General features: G+C 43.3%; 2 non-coding genes across 2 annotated transcripts; both read right to left on the bottom strand.

Moving 5' to 3' along the window:
- Positions 1–11245: 11245 nt before the first annotated feature.
- On the bottom strand, positions 11246–11340 carry LOC123406532. Its single transcript, XR_006612219.1, has one exon. It is a non-coding gene; the product is annotated as a small nucleolar RNA Z103 (small nucleolar RNA).
- Positions 11341–11658: 318 nt separating this feature from the next.
- On the bottom strand, positions 11659–11803 carry LOC123406661. Its single transcript, XR_006612321.1, has one exon. It is a non-coding gene; the product is annotated as a small nucleolar RNA F1/F2/snoR5a (small nucleolar RNA).
- Between the last annotated feature and the right edge of the window lie 7587 nt (positions 11804–19390).

Genomic DNA, 19390 nt, shown 5'->3' with positions numbered 1-19390 from the left:
AGGAAATTTAAGAAACAGTGAAGGGCGAGAAAACAGGAACGTGAAACAGAAGATAACACAGGGAGAGATCCCCTCCGCCGCCATGGAGGCCATGGAACATAGGGTGAACTATCCTCCCATCTAGGAGGGAGGCCAAGGAAGAATAAGAAGGAGAAGCGCTCTCCCCCCTCTCACCCGGTGGCGTCGGAGTGCCGCTGGGGCAAGGAGCATGACGACGATCTACATCAACAATCTTGCCGCCGGTTTCACTTGTGGTTATCTATTACCTTTACTTTGTGCAAGCCTAATGGTGTTGTATTATATGCTTGCTTGTTATCTTGTTGTTGCTAGCATCATATATGTTGCTCACCTAGATGCATATCTAGACAACCTTTTTGTTTCCAAACCTAATTTGTTAAGAAAAGCTTAAAAAGTGGTAGTTGCCTATTCAACCTATTTGTTGCTCTCTGACTTACACGTGTCCTGCATCATAACACTTTCTTTTCTCCCTAGTAGAAAAAAGTGAAGTGGCTTAAAAAGAGCCTGCTCCATCTAAAAATAAATGGTGGACTGGGATATAGTAAAATTACAGTGAATTCGGAGGTCTGTAAGCCACTTGAGTTATCTTTGTCAAAGAAAAAGGTAGGCATACACGTATATGATACTCTTTGAGCAATGTCATGGGAAGACCTATGGCACTGATGACATGTTCCTCCATGATACATAAGGAAAAATATACAATTAACATTTAACACCCCAATAGTTATAGTTTTTCTCGAATGGTCAGGTTGATCCAACGGCTCACATTGCTTAGGACTCCCTATAAATTCCTTCAAACGTCACTCACCACCATACAGAAAACCTAGCATCCCCAACTTTGCACACACGCCGTTGCCTCGTCCTCATTGGATCTTCACCAAGCCTTTTTATCTCAAACTCCCTCCTCCTCACAAGACCAAATGTCATTGTCATACCAGACACATCACCCAGGAAGGGAGCCAGCCATGTCCAAGCCCACTACCTTCCCTCCTTCCCCTAGATCTGATGGCATAGGGGAGATTCATCGGTGCGTAAGGTCCAGATCTAGCAAGGATGAGCCACGCTCATACATGGATCTTCCGCACCACTGAATCTCAGCCATACCATCAGTCGACCACACAACCAAGGCGACAACACCACCTCCCGGCTATTCCCAAGATCTAATGGCAATAAGGGTGGTTCGTTAGCGAGTAAGGTCCAAATATGGCGAGGATGAGCTATATCCCTACCCGGTATGAACCTTCCTCACCATTGAATTTCAATCGTTCCATCAATCGGCCACACAGTCAAGGCGGCGACACCAGCTCCCTATTTTCCCCAGATTTGATGGCCATGTGGGAGATTGACCGGTGAGCAAGGTCTAGATCTGTCAAGAATGATGCATCTGGCCGACCTTCCTCACAAAGAAATCTGAGTCATGTCCTCAATTAGCCGCACAATCAAGGCGGCGACACCACCTCCCCATTATTTCCTTGATCTGACCATAGGGGAGATTCGCCGGTGATGAAGGTCTGCATCTGGCATACCCCGGTATTGACCTTCTTCATCGCCGAACCTTATCCATGTCATCTAATTGTCTAGCTAATCACTACTCATCGGGTAGCCGAATCGAATAACACATACTCATCGTGTTAACTTGTCGGGCCGACTAAAGGTTATGTCTAACCGATTAAATGGTCTGTTAGTCCGATTAATCGATGTTGGCCCACTAACTCATGGGCAAACAAAGCCGGGTTATTTGGCCCACAACACCTTCTAGCCCCTCTCGCTCCTAAATGCCTAGAATTTATGTCTTAGCCCGCCCTCTCCATCTCCTCTCATTCCCTCCCAACCTATACGGCAGCTGGCGAGGTCCTCATTGACGCACCACCGCTCCCCGTCCTCCCTTGTGTGTCGCCGCTTTCTCTTCTCCCTCTCCATGTCACTACTTCCCCTCCTTCTTTGCGACTTGCCACCTCCCCAACCCACCCATCCATATGCCATGTGCGGCCACCATCCTTTTCCTCCGTCTGTCGTTGTCGTGTGGCCCCCATCTCTCAGAGTTGCATCCCAATCAGAAATCAACAAAAAGTGTTCTTATATACATGTTTGTTGATGATTTTTACGCCCACATTGTTGATTGTTGTTGTATAGATGTTTGTCATCTATTAAGAAAATAAAATGGTGTCATTTTATTCATAGTTGCAATGTAAAAAAATCCATAGAAAATTTGCTTCTATTGAGTTCATAACTACACCAATTAATGGTCGGACGATTAATCCAGCTAATAGGCCAATTCAATGATTAATCACTACTCCCAAGTCGAGCGGACAACTACGAGTTAACGATTTCCTCAACATATTGGTTAGGAAGTTGTAGTTGTAAAATTATGTTTCATAGTACCTAAAAGTGCGACTAATCATGCAAACAATATATTCACACAAACATAGGCTAATCTATACACATAAAATCACACACACATTCTTCACATATAAATGATCATAGACATAGGAGCAATGCTTTGGAGCATATGTTAGTTGGTTAGTGTGCCTTGGGGGTACAAGATTCTTCTAAAAAAAGTGCAATCATCTTGTGAAAAAGATTTGGCAACATGGATCTTCTCCAAAAAATACTACAAAAATGAGAATATCAAATGTTATATTTTTAGCATGAGAAAACATTATCAAAGAGACACCACTGGAATGGGCTCTTCAAATGAAGAACATGGGTTGTGGAATCACCTGAAACAAAGCCACGGATCAAAATATATCGGGATTTTCTGCCCAAGGATCTCCTACAAATAAAATATTTATATATGGGTCCTTAATCACAATTGACTCATAAAAATAAAAGGGATTGCACTTATGGGCCACATAGGACAAATTTGGTTGGTATCTAGGCCGCGGCGAGGCCCAGGTTGCACCATCACTAGTGGGCTGACCCATGCTCGCATTGATGATGCATTTCACCCAACACATTTTCTAGGAACAAAAGCATAAAGGTGAGGATTAGGCCTGCACTTAAGTGGGCTAGACCAACTGTTGGTGGCTCACCCCTTTGGATATCTCACTTACCTGGTCAATTCTCTCTCTCTCTCTATCTATCTATTTATATCTCCCTCTCTCTCACTCTCGCTTTCTCGCTTCTTATTCAACCCCTTGAGGAGAGTCGAGGAGGATGCGAGCCGCCACGGTGCTCGCTGATCGGGAAGACGACAGGTGGTTTAACGAAGTTTCTCAAGAGCAAACTATGGGAAGTTATGTGAGGCCCAGGAGGTACATATCTTCTCTTGGAAGTGGCTGATTTGCTTAAGAAATTGGTCGGCTGGATGAAAGAATTTCCTACAAAACAATAGTTGTATTTTTAGAGGGGAAATGTGTGAGAATTTGTGAAGAATGGTTGATGATAATTTTTGACAATGTTTTGATCCTTAGGGTAATGCTGGATTAGTTTTAACTTTTCTCTTTCGCGAGGTTTTGCCTAGCCCTTATATGGATAGATGATGACCCACAAGTATAGGGGATCTATCGTAGTCCTTTCGATAAGTAAGAGTGTCGAACTCAACGAGGAGAAGAAGGAAATGACAAGCGATTTTCAGTAAGGCATTCTTTCCAAGCATTGATTATCGGTAACAAATACTTTTGTGAGAAAGTAATTCGTAACGGGTAGCAAGTAACAAATGTAACAAAGGTGTGATACGTCCATTTTGCATCATGCTTTTATATTTATATTTATCGCATTATGGGCTGTTATTACACATTATGGTACAATACTTATGCCTTTTCTCTCTTATTTTATAAGGTTTACATGAAGAGGGAGAATGCCAGCAGCTGGAATTCTAGGCTGGAAAAAGAGCAAGTTTGAGATACCTGTTCTGCACAACTCCAAAAGCTGTGAAAATCAGCGGGGAATTATTTTGGAATATATAAAAAATCATAGGCGGCAGAAATACTGGAGGGGAGCCACCAGGAGGTCACGAGCCCGCCAGGCGCGCCCCACCCCCTGGGCGCGCTTGGGGGGCTCGTGGGCCCCCTATTACCCCTCCGGCTCCCATCTTCTGCTATATAGAGGGTTTCGTCCCAGAAAAAATCAAGAGAGAGATTTCGGGAAGAAACGCCGCCGCCACGAGGCGGAACTTGAGCAGGACCAATCTAGAGCTCCGGCAGGGCCGTCCTCTCGGGGAAACTTCCCTCCCAGAGGAGGAAATCGTTTGAAAGGACGTGGATGTCGCCTAGAGGGGGGGGGGTGAATAGGCGCTTTAAAATAATTACGGTTTAGGCTTGACAAATGCGGAATAAAACTAACGTTTAATTTGTCAAGCACAAAACCTAAAACAACTAGGCTCAACTATGTGCACCAATAACTTATGCTAAGCAAGATAAACAACTAAGTGATAGCAAGATATATGACAAGAAACAACATGACTATCACAAAGTAAAGCACATAAGTAAAGGGTTCGGGTAAGAGATAACCGAGGCACGCGGAGATGATGATGTATCCCGAAGTTCACACCCTTGCGGATGCTAATCTCCGTTGGAGCGTTGTGGAGGCACAATGCTCCCAAAGATGCCACTAAGGCTACCGTAATCTCCTCACGCCCTCGCACAATGCAAGATGCCGTGATTCCACTAAGGGACCCTTGAGGGCGGTCACCGAACCCGTACAAACAAGGTTGGGGCAATCTCCACAACTTAATTGGAGGCTCCCAACAACACCACAAACCTTCACCACAATGGCATATGGCTTCGAGGTGACCACAAATGCTCGGGGCAATCTCCACAACTTAATTGGAGACCCCGACGCTTGACCGGAGCTTTACACCACAATGATTGAGCTCCGAGGAACCACCAAGCTTCTAGGGGTACCAAGTACCAAAAGGTAATAAGCTTCTCAACTTCTCACTTCCGTGTATCACCGTGGAGAACTCAAACTGATGCACCAAATGCAATGGCAAGGGCACACGGAGTGCCCAAATCCTTCTCTCCCAAGTCCCACCAAAGCAACTAACGTTAGGGAGGAAAATGAGAGGAATAATGAAGAAGAACACGAAGAACTCCAAGATCTAGACCCAATGGCACTAGTAGAAAAAGGGCCTGTTGTCCCGGTTCGTAAGGGCCTTCTGTCCCGGTTTTGGAACTGGGACTAAAAGGTCGTTACTAATGCCCTCGGCCTTTAGTCCCGGTTCTTACACCAACCGGGACAGATGGGCCTCCACGTGGCCGCTACGGCCAGGCCAGGTAGGGGGGCCTTTTGTCCCGGTTGGTGACACCAACCGGGACCAAAAGGCACCCATGCGTCAGCACCTGGCTGAAGCTGAGTTTTTTTTTGAAAGGGGCTGGTTTAGGGGTTAATTTAGGTTGTTATATACACCAACCAAGGAGCATCCATGAGCAAGCACAAAAAGAAATAATTTTATCTTTCATCAATGAGCATCCATGAGCATGCACAAAATTTCATCAGGCACACCACCATCATACTTAAAAGTGCAGTAGCAGTTCAACACTATCGTACTTAAAAGGTTTAGACTATAAAGATTAAAGCTCCATCAAGTTCTTAAGATCTTCACTCTTGCTTCTTCACCTTCTCCTTCATCATCCTGATGCGCTTAGAGCGGTGAAGCCCCAGGCCAGGCTGTGGGATGTACTCCTCTACCAGAATTGGCATGGCCCTGTCGCCCAGCTGTGGGATCACTATCGCGAGGCCATCGTCGCTGCTACTTTTGCTGTAGCCAGAGTCGCTGCTACTTTTGCTATAGCCAGAGTCGCTGCTGCTGTAGACATAGCACCTGTCGCAGTACTCGCTTCTCCTGCTCCCATTGCCTTGCCAAATGCATTTTTTTATAAATGGGTGTGAGACATAGCCTAATGGATAGGAAGAAGAGATAGAGCGTATTGGCATCGTCGTCGTCCTGGTAGCGCCTCAGACACATAGTTGTGTCGAACACCTTCACGGCGAACGTGGCGTTGTCGTCGTACCTGAAGACAAGGAAGTACCCGTGCCACAGGTCGTAGCACGGACGAACTGCTTCTAGCCACGATCTAGGTACATGCTTCCATCGGTGTCGAACGCCACCTCCACGTCCCACAGCTTGCGAAGCCCGTTGTCGGCCTGCCTCAGCTTCATGTTCTGTGGCCGATGACCGTCCAACCTCTTCACAGAATTGTCCAGCAGCACCTGCCTGCTGGAGGATTTCTCAAGTATAACCGTGAAGAACTCCATCTCTGAAAAGCAGCAGAAGAGACCAATTACTACCCTTTACAACATTGTTAGTACTCGCTGCTCCTGCTCCCATTGCCTTGCCAAATGCAATTTTTTTATTTTAAAATGGGTGTGAGACATAGCCTAATGGAGAGGAAGAAGAGGCAGAGCATACTGGCATCGTCGTCGTCCTGGTAGCGCCTCCGACACATAGTCGTGTCGAACACCTTCACGGCGAACGTGGCGTTGCCGTCGTACCTGAAGACAAGGAAGTACCCGTGCCGCAGGTCGTAGGCACGGACGAACTGCTTCTAGCCACGATCTAGGTACATGCTTCCATCGGTGTCGAACACCACCTCCACGTCCCACAGCTTGCGAAGCCCGTTGCCGGCCTGCCTCAGCTTCATGTTCTGTGGCCGATGGCCGTCCAGCATCTTCACAAAATTGTCCGGCAGCACCTGCCTGCTGGAGGATTTCTCAAGTATAATCATGAAGAACTCCATCTCTGAAAAGCAGATGAAGAGACCAATTACTACCCTTTACAACATTTACAACAACATGATCATCAGTATTAGGTAGGACCTAATTAAATACCCTCTTTAAGGTAAAATAGCATAAAACAATATAAGACCGTGACTCGAGGTCGGAGGGGGGTCGGTGACGGGGACGACAACGTGGATGATGGAGGGGGCTCCTAGATTTCTACATAGTGCTCTCCAATTTTAGCATTCAAAGTAGGAGTACTTTTCCAATTTGAGCATTCAATAAGCAAAACCAAATCGTAAAATAAAGTAGTATTCAAATTAGCATGCATTCAATTATAAGCAAAACTACATCATCTCTTGTCATACATATAGCATCACTAATACAGCTAGAACCGTAGCGCCCGACGGGTATCATCGCGGGCGGTGGACACCCAAAGATAAGGAACCATCACAGGATCATAGCTCCAGTGAGATCCCTAAAGAACCTGCCAGGTATTGTCGAACCTGCCCTCCAATGCAACCATGTAGCGACGGACGTGCTCGTCCTCCTCGCTGACATGGTGACGTACCACCTCCGCGGTGTCCAGAAGCCTCGGCACCGTCACTGGCCCACGCGACCGCCACCAAACAAGGATCAGGTCAACAACGGGCTGGGTCCTCACCAACCTACGTCCCCCGGAAGGTAGCACCTCCCAATACCAGCCCGACGGAGCCCAGTCCCGAACATGGCCCCTCTCATCAAGCAGGTGTCCTCCGCCGAGTCGATGACAAGGATGCGGGATAGGCGTCGTAAAATGAACTAAAAAATAAACAAGTTCTATTAATTTTCTTGCTAAAAATAAACTACTTCTATATATAGTAAAATAAAGTAGTTTTATTAAATCAACTAGTTCAACTACTAAGCACTTACTATAAATAAATAAAACCAAAGCTATATTCACCATGGTGGTAATACTAGTTGTTATATTCTAAAAGGATAAAGAAATAGTTCACATGCACATGACTAAATAAAGGAAATAAAACACAAGTTCGTGCTAACCAGATATTAACTTATAAGACAAGTTCATGCTAACCAGATGGCAACTTATTGGCTATTCCTTTTTATTTTTGATTAAATTGATGATCAAATCAAATGGACATGCCTTATAAATCAGAAATTATATAGTATTGTTGTAATCACTTAAATAGTCGGCTGCTAGCACAGATAATTAAATATTGTAGTCAGGTTCATTTTTTACTTTTGTATGGTCAAAAATATTGTTGTTCACCTTCCTTAATTGGTCATCCCCTTTAATTTCACAGAAAAACACATTGCCATAGTGTCCACGCAATTTAATTATCTGTCTCATATTGCACTACAACTAACAATCTAATGAACAAGAATTAATATATGCCATCTTTTGGTTGGTAACAACATTAGATTAATTCAACTACCATAAGTTTTGCCAAAGTGGCAGAAATGTTTATTCCAGTGAGAAAAAATTGCATATCTAATCCCATTGCTCATGCAGGACAACATAGGATAAGCATATCAAAGGAAATGATGTTCCTAGAGTATCCGAAATGCACAAGTATCCGAAATGCACAAGTATCCTATATGCAGGACTACCAAAATAGGTCGAGATGCACAAGTATCAGATTCGTAGGACCGACCCTGCCGGCGAGGGGAGAGGATGGGGGCGCTGAGCACGGCGTGGGGAGAGGAGGGGCGCCTGCCGACGGGATCGTCCGGAGTTAGAGGAGGAGAGGGCGGAGTGGCGGCGGATCTCACCGTGGGAAGCAGAGGAGGGCTGGGCTGCTCATCGGCGGCAGATGGAGGAGGCGCAGGCGGCCGACGTAGGTGGCGGCGACGACGAGGACGGCTTCACAGGCGGCAGCGACTCCGGCAGCCTGCAGCGTCGGGGGCAGGGGCGGCGTCGGCGTTGGGATCGAATGGAGAGAGGGGGAGAGATCAAAATTTCTAAACTGTAGCTTATATAGCCCCAACTTTAGTCTCGGTTGGTGGCACCAACCGGGACCAAAGGTCTCTTTTGAGCAGCCCGACGGGCGGGAAGCAGAGGCATTGGTACCGGTTGGTGGCACAAACCGGGACCAAAGGTCTCTTTTCAGCAGCCCAAAGGGCGGGAAGCAGAGGCCTTTGGTCACGGTTGGTGGCACCAACCGGTACCAATGCCTCCCTTTAGTCCCGGTTGGTGCCACCAACCGGGACCAAAGGCCTTGCGCGGTGCGGTGCTATGTTTAGTCCCACCTCGCTAGCCGAGAGGGGCTCGGAGTGGTTTATAAGCCCTGCCAAACCAACTTCGAGCTCCTCTCTACTGCAGGCTTACGGGCCTAAAATCGCTCTCTGTGCTTGTGGGCCTGTTGGGCCTACTGCGGGCCTGCATCCTCGCCCTAGTAATGGGTTTCTAGTCGTATGCAGGCCGTGTAGGTGGCACTTTTTTTATTTTTTTTCCTGTTTTTTGCTTTCTTTTTTGTTTCTAATTACTTATTTATTTTCTTTTACGATAATTATTTTTGCTATTAAAGTTTGTAACAAAATTCTAATTACTTATTTATTTTCTTTTATGATAATTCTTTTTTGCTTTTAATGTTTTGAACAAAATTCTAATTACTTATTTATTTTCTTTTAGGATAATTCTTTTTGCTATTAAAGTTTGTAACAAAATTCTATATAATTTTAGTTTCAATAATACTAGAGGTTTATAAAAGCTTTTTAGTTGATTCCTTTATTTTAATTTTTTTCCCAGTTTTTTTGCTTTCTTTTTTGTTTCTAATTACTTATTTATTTTCTTTTACGATAAATTATTTTTGCTATTAAAGTTTGTAACAAAATTCTAATTACTTATTTATTTTATTTTATGATAATTCTTTTTGCTTTTAATGTTTTGAACAAAATTCTAATTACTTATTTATTTTCTTTTATGATAATTATTTTTGCTATTAAGGTTTGTAACAAAATTCTTTATAATTTTAGTTTCAATAATACTAGAGGTTTATAAAAGCTTTTTAGTTGATTCCTTTAGTACCAGTTCTAAGGCTGTTACAACATGCATTTCAAATGAACTACCAAAAGGTTGAAAGTTGGCATGGTATCATCCACTACAAGGAATATGCTAATACACGCCGCTGTTTTTTTGTCGCTACATCGTCACGGTTTTTAATTTACGACGATCTCATGACGAAAAACCAAGCGTCGAAAACGGAGCGTCAGAAATGAACAACAACGACGTTTTGATTAAAATCATCGTAACTTTTATGACGATTCCTGGATGGTCGTAACCTTTACGACGATCCTAAATCGTCGTTGGCAATCAAACTCAGTCCTACGTGGTAGTCCTACGTGGCAAAATTACGATGAAATCAAAACCTCATGGTTGAAATCAGCCCAACCCATTTTAATTTTTTGGGCTTTTTCTTATTGGGCTTGTCTTTGGGCCTTAGCCTATTTGCAGCCACTTCTAGTATTTTTCAAACTTTTTTTATATCATCATAATTTGGGCCATGACCTTTTAGAGCCCAAATACATTTGGTCCAGTTTCAGTTTTGGCCCTTTTTCATTTTTGAATTCAGCAACTTTTTGTTCCAGAATTTGGATTCATTTCAATTTGTTGGGCCTTTTCAACCCAATTATTTGTCCAGTATTAAATCCAACACTATTTCATATTGAAATCAAGAAAACTCCAAGTCGAATTAAAATCATCCATGATATAACATCACAAAATATATATCCCAAGTTTACATATCACAATAAATCATCTTATGAATACATTTCCTTACACAGGAATATAGCAAGAACGAACAAAATTACACAATAGAACAATGGCACATCTGCTACTGTCCCAACAGTACAGTGGACTTCATTCCGCTCTCCTATGAGGCATGCTCGAGATGCCACAACTTGTCAACCTATAAGAACATTACACTGCACATGAATCAGTCAAAAGGAAACAAATACAAAAAATATTAGAAATAAAAAGATTTGTTTTCATCCTGAAGATGATGTTAAAAATCCTGAGATATAAATTCTGGAGTATAATTAGTCCAACCTAAACAAGTCACAGAAACTAAAAATTAAACTTCAAACTATCTAAGATTGTTCCAGGAAATTCTGGACAAAGGAAATGCAGACAAGCAAACTCAATATCTTTATGGTATTTTCGCTTTACTAGAGGAATTTAAGCACTGACACAAGTAGGAGCCAATGACACAATAATTAGCAGACATTTAAGATAATACAAAACAAGCTACTCCACATTACTGTGATAACCAAGGCAAACCAGGGTGTAAGAATATTAGCCCAAAAAATCCTTTCGGCAACATACATCACTAAATTACGCTATCAATAAGTGCACCAGAGACTCTAATTTATTACCTTCAGAAGTTTTAGATCGAATCAAATGAAAACATGAAAAGGGGACTACCAAAGAACATTATTGATTTAGATAGAGCTTTGATGCTGAGTTGATTTCTGGTGTCAACTGGGGTAATTCTTTAGCCAAATTGGAGAAAGGAAACCTGACTAGCACTCAAAATATTAACGAGAAGACAATAGTAAAACATAAAAGATGGATCAGATTTCTGGCTTGGAATCCTGATGGGATTACATTTGCGCATTGTATAGTCATAGTCGATAATTTGGGGAAAGTATCCTCGGGTCCATATAATCCAAGGAAAAAAGCAATTGATCATCACAGTAAGTGCAAAAACGTGGTATGGATATGATATCATCACTTCTCACAGCAAACAAAAAATGGTGTAGGAGTTTCTATTTATTTAAGACAAGACAACTATACAGCATCCATGACAGAATGTGTTGCTTACTAGACATTCAGAATAAGTAGAGATACAAAAACATGACTTCAGATGCCGAATATGCACAGTTTAATAATATACAGTATCATGAGACACCTAATAAGTGTTGATCATCACTGATGAATCAACCACAGAAACCAGCTGCAGAAAGAATAATATAGTTGATATGTGTAAATGGGGTATAGTAACAGGAAGCTCCTTCTATGAGAGCAGCCAGTGTCGCAAAAATATGTTTCCTTCTTGATGTATGCCAATCTAACGAGAAACAAGGCCATGAAAGCAGACCAAGCATCAGATACCTCATGGCATCCCAAATACCACTATCCAAACAAAATTCAGTTTTGTGCTAAGATATGTATGGACAAGTTGAATGCAAAAACCATCTCAAAGAATGGTTCGTGCTAGAATCTTAACCCAAAGTATCTCTAGGCAACGTACAACGCTGAATTACGCTACCAAGAAGTGCACCCCAGTACTCAACCTTAAAGCTGATAAAAATTTAGCAGAGTATACCAAAAGATGAAGGGGAACACTCAGCGTGTCAAAAAAGAAGGCAGCATCAAATACTATAGTAATTATTATTGGACATGATATAGTAAGGTACTCTCACTTGTTATTGACTGTTGTCAGTTTTCACTAAGCATAAGTGCATAATATGGAAACAATATAAGAGAAAACATACACGCTCGGATATTAAGCTATTCCAAGTATGTGAGGTATACAACTTATAGGAGCTTACATGACATTTGAACCGATAGTCCCAACGCCCAGAGCAATGTTCTTCGGGGAATCTAGGTGTTCTTGTTTATTCTCTGTAATATCTTATCTCGATAACCTTTTGTTCTTCCCTCTACTGATTAAAAATAGAAGTAATTAATCTCAGTCCAATGTGTTGAGGGAAGAAAAACATAGCGTGTCAAAAAAGAAGGCAGCATCAAGTACTATAGTAATTATTATTGGAGATGATATAGTAAGATACTCTCACTAGTTATTGACTGTTTTCAGTTTTCACTAGGCATAAGTGCATAATATAGAAACAATATAAGAGAAAACAAAAGTAGTTAGTCCTAGTAAAATTATTTCACATATTTGTGGCATGTTCACTCTCAGTTCTTAGGAAGGGAAAATGCAACCTAGAGCCCTAAATTCATTGCATATTTTGCCTATGATGAAACTACGAAAAACTAACTTGACAATACATGCTATGGACTGTAGTCTAAAGAATAAATGACATACAAGATTAAATAATATGATTCTATTTTGCAGAAGCAGCTGTTTTTTCATACATCCCATGGCATTTCTGTCGTAATCACTGGCAACTTCAAATAGAGTTAAGCAAAAATATCGACGTTCTTTATTGATTTCGATTACATGCAAATAAGTAAAAATGCCCTACTCTACCAATAAGACATAAGTAAAGAGCTGAGAACACTAGACTGTACAACTACACAAACACATGAGGTGCTTCTAAGACAAAAAATAAACCTGAATTTAGTGTGAGGACTAGCCAATCCAGAAAGTAAAAAACACATTACCAAACATTCACAGTTTCCAAAACACTAGCCAATCCAGAAAGTAAAGAACACATTAGCAAAACTACAGGACAACAGAAAGGAAGAGTTAATTTGTGTAGGTGACTGAACAATACTATTCATCTGGACAGCAGAAAACTGAGCAACAAATCCTTTTCAGACAACTAATTCATCAAAACAAACAGGACATATCAGGTACTAGTTCACATAGGACACTGAATTTGGTAAAATGAAATATACCCAACAAAATACCGAGCACAAACAACATGTTTTAATATTCATATTCAGTTAGGGGAAGCAAGTTGGCACACATTTCTACATTAGGAAGTCCACGACTAACAAAACATTCATGGTAACACAAAAGGCACAATTCGGCGAAGTGTTGTAAATTCCCTTGTATCCGAGTGGCACAAATCTGCCTATTTATGAAGTAAATCTAGGCCGGAATTCCTAGAATCTCGAACCCCCGAAGTCGCTGAATAACCAATTTATTAGCAGATCCAACGGGCTAAACTTGTCAAGTACTAGAAACATCTCTCTAAACGTTGTCCCAGGTAACATCAGATCCAGAAAATCTCTAGTTGGGACGTGTCCCGCTTACTTGAGGTAGTCATCGTTGAAGAGTTCTTCGCCGCCGTCTTCCTCCTCGTTGCGGATAACGGTGGCGATGTCATCCTCGGGGAGCACATTGGGGTCAACCTCCGCCTCGCCATCATCGTCCAAGTAGGAGGATGGGTCGGTGGCGCCGTGGCTGGTGGTGGTGTTGGGTGGCAGCCGGTCGGTGCTGAAACCCGGCGAGTCGGGGGTCGACGGCTTGTTGTTCTCCGAGTCGTCGTGGGAAAAGCAAATCAACCGACGGAAACGTCAGATCCGGAGGCGAGAAGCAATTCAACAAGTTAAACCATCTATTAAAAAAATGAAAACCACGCGAATTTAACGTGTAAAGATCTAGCTCGAAGAACAATAATATATAGGTTATATGAAGGATGGTTCAAATGCATTCAACACTTCAAAATACTACTACTACTACAACTGTCCGCAAAGTTATAGAAACTTGGCATATACCGCAAGCATTTCTCTTGCACTCAGTCAGGGATCGACTTCCAGGTTCCAGCTTGTAGGACGTTTTCAGTAGATAATTTCGAGGCCACTATCTAAGAAATTTAATTAAGTGATTTCTCTTGTAACTAAACCTACTACACTATAGCCAGCTCACTAAGAATTCGTACAAGCAATCTTGTTACTAAACCTATTACACTATATGTCTTGTCATTCCCGTCCTAGTTTTCAGTGTCAGGAGACTTTGACTGACTGATGAACAGCAACTGCCACTATTGGATTGGCCAAATCAATAATTGCAGTCACAAGATCACCGAGGAAACACAGATTTCATGCAAAAGAGACGGAATTCAGCAACTAAAAACCTCCATGAACGAAGATATAGGAGTTGAATCGAAGTTGAAACAGTCCAAATCATTCATGCAGTTCCTCACAAGAAATCAAATCATATGGAGGATGGATGGAGAGGCCTCCAGGCATGCATGTACGCTTCTTCTTCTTGGTCGCAGCGGGCGGGGCGGAGGTTCCCGCAATCATGAGCCGTAGGTCGCCCTCGTCTTCACCGATCTCCGGCGGGCCTCCGGCCAGGAACGGTGGCTTCCCGTGGTATGGCAGCCAAAACTCCTCTCCCACAACCTCTCCTGTGCTGCTCACAGAAGGGAAGGGGTTGGCTGGTGGTGGTGTTGGGCGGCAACCGGTCGGTGCTAAAACCCAGCGAGCCAAGGGTCGACAGCGGGTTGTTCTCCGAGTCGTCCTGGAAAAAGCAAATCAATCGACGGAAACGTCAGATCCAGAGGCGACGGCTGAGCATGGCGGCGGCGGCGAGAGGAGGGAGATGGGGGAGATGGTCGATTACCATCCGCGGGCTCCGAGAAGGCTCTTGTGGAGGAGGCGTGTGGTGGCGAGATGAGGCTAGGGTTTCTGCAGGAAGGGGGGAATGATGGGGAGAGACGGTGTTTCGGCGAGAAGGGGGGAATGGCTAGGGTTTCCGACGGCGGCGCGGTTCGGTGGCTGGGGCGGGAGACGGCAGTGCGGAGTGGTGCAGGGCGACGGGCGAGAGGGATGGGGAGAAGGGGCGCCGTGGGAGAGAGAGCGAGGGGGGCGATGGGGACACGGGACGAGGGGGCTTTCCCCTCGTGGATGGGGTGGCGGCGTGGGGTGGAGTGGGAGGGAGTGAGGTTGTGGGTCCATTTAGGGTTAGATGGAGGTTAGGTGGGCTGGCTGGGGTCGGGCCATTTGGGCCAAGGGGGTTTTCTTTCCGCCTTTTTATTATTTGTTTCTATTTTTATTTCATTTTTTAACAGTTTTAGTTTTATTTTAAATTAGTGCAATGAAATCTCTTAAAATTAATAATTCTTAAAGGAAAATTCTCCTAGGTAATATCGGACACATCCGAACATTTTTATTTTGACATTCAAAAACTTTTATCGCTTGATTTTATTTTTAAATTCAAATTCGAACTGTTTGAACTAACGCAAGATCAACAATAGAAATCACAGTGACGTGGCAACATTAGCGTGGAATCACTGTAGCTTAATTACATAGATTACTGTAGCAACAGTTGAGGATGTCACGTCGACCTCCACCGAGCCCTCCATCGACTGTGGACGGCTCAGATTGGATATAGTGGGGTAATCCATGAGATGAGTTATCATTGGTTGGAAACATCTACGATTTAAAATACTAGTTTCTAAGTGCTAAAAATATTGAGGGAAACTGGCTAATTAAATGAGCAAAAAATTGGTGGAGTGAGGTTATATGGTCAGTTTCATCCCTTGGTAAAATTTCATCAACTATAAAGCAATATAAAATATACTTGCTTCACAAAATGAAAATATTAGCAGAAACAAAGATTGAATGATGAGCTCACATGGATTGCTAGATGGGGCTAAAATTTTGTTGAGAACTATGTTTTAGGCACATAGAAGATATGGAAAAAATTAAACTCATCAGGAACACAAATTGTGGAAAATTTCTGAGAAATATTTACTAGGCAAATCGTTACGAAAGTTTTCATGAGGCAATGATTTGCATAGGAAAGAGTGCCCAAAAAATATAAGGGTAATCAAAGAAATAGAAATAGCACTTCCTTCACAAAGTGCTATTCTGAACAGAATAGGAAAATGAATATTGCAGAATTATTTTTGAACTATGGAAGGAAGGATTTTTCACATATTTGAGGAATATATGATCCAAAGTATTTATGAGAATTTTTTGAGAATTTTTGGAATGATGGAATAGTAGGTTTCTTCACAAACTAGGATGAGGTGGGATAGAATGGACCCACGAGTGACATGTCAACATAGTTAGAACATGTTACGACATTTTTATAATCGTCGTAAAAGTTATGACGATCTCATCTTATGCAGTTACGACGTTTTTGACTCACATCGTCGTAATTTATATGTAGATTTGATCCCCTCAAACGGTTTACGATGATCTCGGATGAAATCGTCATAGAATTATGACGAATTCATCAACGACATCTTAAAAAACGTCATGTATGAGCATATTTCTTGTAGTGATCATAATAGTTGTGGAGAAAGTCTTCACTTTTTCTTCGCTTGTGTCCTTTCCTTATTGCGCCGTAACCATGGATAATCTTCATCATTTATCAGGATGCTTGGGTCAGCCTTGACTTTGAAGGGAGGAATTTCATGAAACTTTTCATAATCTTCGGACATGTCTGTCTTGCCCTCCACTCCCACGATGTCCCTTTTTCCTGAAAGAACTATGTGGCGCTTTGGCTCATCGTATGATGTATTCGCTTTCTTATTTTTTCTTTTCCTCGGTTTGGTAGACATGTCCTTCACATAGATAACCTGTGCCACATCATTGGCTAGGACGAACGGTTCGTTAGTGTACCCAAGATTGTTCAGATCCACTGTTGTCATTCCGTACTGTGGGTCTACCTGTACCCCGCCTCCTGTCAGATTGACCCATTTGCACTTAAACAAAGGGACCTTAAAATCTACTCCGTAGTCAAGTTCCCATATGTCCACTATGTAACCATAATATGTGTCCTTTCCCCTCTCGGTGGCTGCATCAAAGCGGACACCGCTGTTTTGGTTGGTTCTCTTTTGATCTTGGGCGATCGTGTAAAATGTATTCCCATTTATCTCGTATCCTTTCCAAATCGTTACAGTCGAAGATGGTCCCCTAGACAACGAGTACAGCTCATCACAAACAGTGTTTTCATCTCTGAGACGTGTTTCCAACCAACTGCTGAAAGTCCTGATGTGTTGACATGTAATCCAGTTGTCGCACTGCTCCCGTTGTTTGGAGCGCAGACTGTTCTTGTGTTCATCGACATAAGGGGTCACCAAGGTAGAGTTCTATAGAACTGTGCAGTGTGCTTGGGACCAAGAATATCCGTCCCTGCATATTATTATCTCCCCTCCAAGCGTGCCTTTTCCAGTCAGTCTCCCGTCATACCGTGATTTACGGAGACCTATCTTCTTAAGGTCAGGAATGAAGTCAAGACAAAACCCAATGACATCCTCTGTTTGATGGCCCATGGAGATGCTTCCTTCTGGCCTAGCGCGGTTATGGACATATTTCTTTAGGACACCCATGAACCTCTCAAAGGGGTACATATTGTGTAGAAATACGGGGCCCAGAATGACAATCTCGTCAACTAGATGAACTAGGATGTGCGTCATGATATTGAAGAAGGATGGTGGGAACACCAGCTCGAAACTGACAAGACATTGCACCACATCACTCCTTAGCCTTGGTATGATTTCTGGATCGATCACCTTCTAAGAGATTGCATTGAGGAATGCACATAGCTTCACAATGGCTAATCGGACGTTTTCCGGTAGAAGCCCCCTCAATGCAACCGGAAGCAGTTGCGTCATAATCACGTGGCAGTCATGAGAGTTTAGGTTCTAAAACTTTTTCTCTGCCATATTTATTATTCCCTTTATATTCGACGAGAAGCCAGTCGGGACCCTCATACTAAGCAGGCATTCAAAGAAGATTTCCTTCTCTTTTATGGTAAGAGCGTAGCTGGCAGGACCTTCATACTACTTTGGAGGCATGCCGTCTTTTTCGTGCAAACATTGCAGGTCCTCCCATACACGCCCAAGAAGCCTAGCAGGTTGACGCAAAGGTTCTTCGTCACGTGCATCACGTCTATCGAAGAGCCGACCTCTAGGTCTTTCCAGTAGGGTAGGTCCCAGAATATAGATTTCTTCTTCCACATGGGTGCGTGTCCCCAGCGTCACTCGGAAGAGCTAGTCCGCCGGGACCCTTTCCAAGGATTACGTGTAAATCATTGACCATAGCAAGTACGTGATCACCGGTACGCATGGCGGGCTTCTTCCGGTGATCTGCCTCGCCTTTGAAATGCTTGCCTTTCTTTCGACATTGATGGTTGGTCAGAAGAAATCGACGATGGCCCAGGTACACATTCTTCCTGCAGCTTCCCAGGTATATACTTTCGGTGTCAGCTAAACAGTGCGTGCATGCGTGGTATCCCTTGTTTGTCTGTCCTGAAAGGTTACTGAGAGCGGGCCAATCATTGATGGTTACAAATAGCAACGCGTGCAGGTTAAATTCCTCCTGTTTGTGCTCATCCCACGCACGTACATCGTTTCCATTCCACAGCTGTAAAAGTTCTTCAACTAATGGCCTTAGGTACACATCAATGTCGTTGCCGGGGTTGCTTAGGGCCTTGGATGAGAACTCGCATCATAATGAACTTCCGCTTCATGCACATCCAAGGAGGAAGGTTATACATACATAGAGTCACGGGCCAGGTGCTATGATTGCTGCTCTGCTCCCCGAAAGGATTAATGCCATCTGCGCTTAAACCAAACCATACGTTCCTTGGGTCACGTGCAAACTCAGCCCAGTACTCTCTCTCGATTTTTCTCCACTGCGACCCGTCAGCGGGTGCTCTCAACTTCCCGTCTTTCTTACGGTCCTCACTGTGCCATCGCATCAACTTGGCATGCTCGTTGTTTCTGAACAGTCGTTTCAACCGTGGTATTATAGGAGCATACCACATCACCTTCGCAGGAACTCTCTTCCTGCGGGGCTCGCTGTCAACATCACCAGGGTCATCTCGTCTGATCTTATACCGCAATGCACCGCATATCGGGCATGCGTTCAAATCCTCGTACGCACCGCGGTAGAGGATGCAGTCATTAGGGCATGCATGTATCTTCTGCACCTCCAATCCTAGAGGGCATACGACCTTCTTTGCTGCGTACGTACTGTCGGGCAATTCATTATCCTTTGGAAGCTTCTTCTTCAATATTTTCAGTAGCTTCTCAAATCCTTTATCGGGCGCAGCATTCT

This window comes from Hordeum vulgare, chromosome 6H (genome assembly GCF_904849725.1).
Source record: "Hordeum vulgare subsp. vulgare chromosome 6H, MorexV3_pseudomolecules_assembly, whole genome shotgun sequence".
Classification (NCBI taxonomy): domain Eukaryota; kingdom Viridiplantae; phylum Streptophyta; class Magnoliopsida; order Poales; family Poaceae; genus Hordeum; species Hordeum vulgare.
The sequence above is the reverse complement of the archived record's forward strand: the minus strand, read 5'-3'. Positions and strand labels throughout refer to the sequence as shown.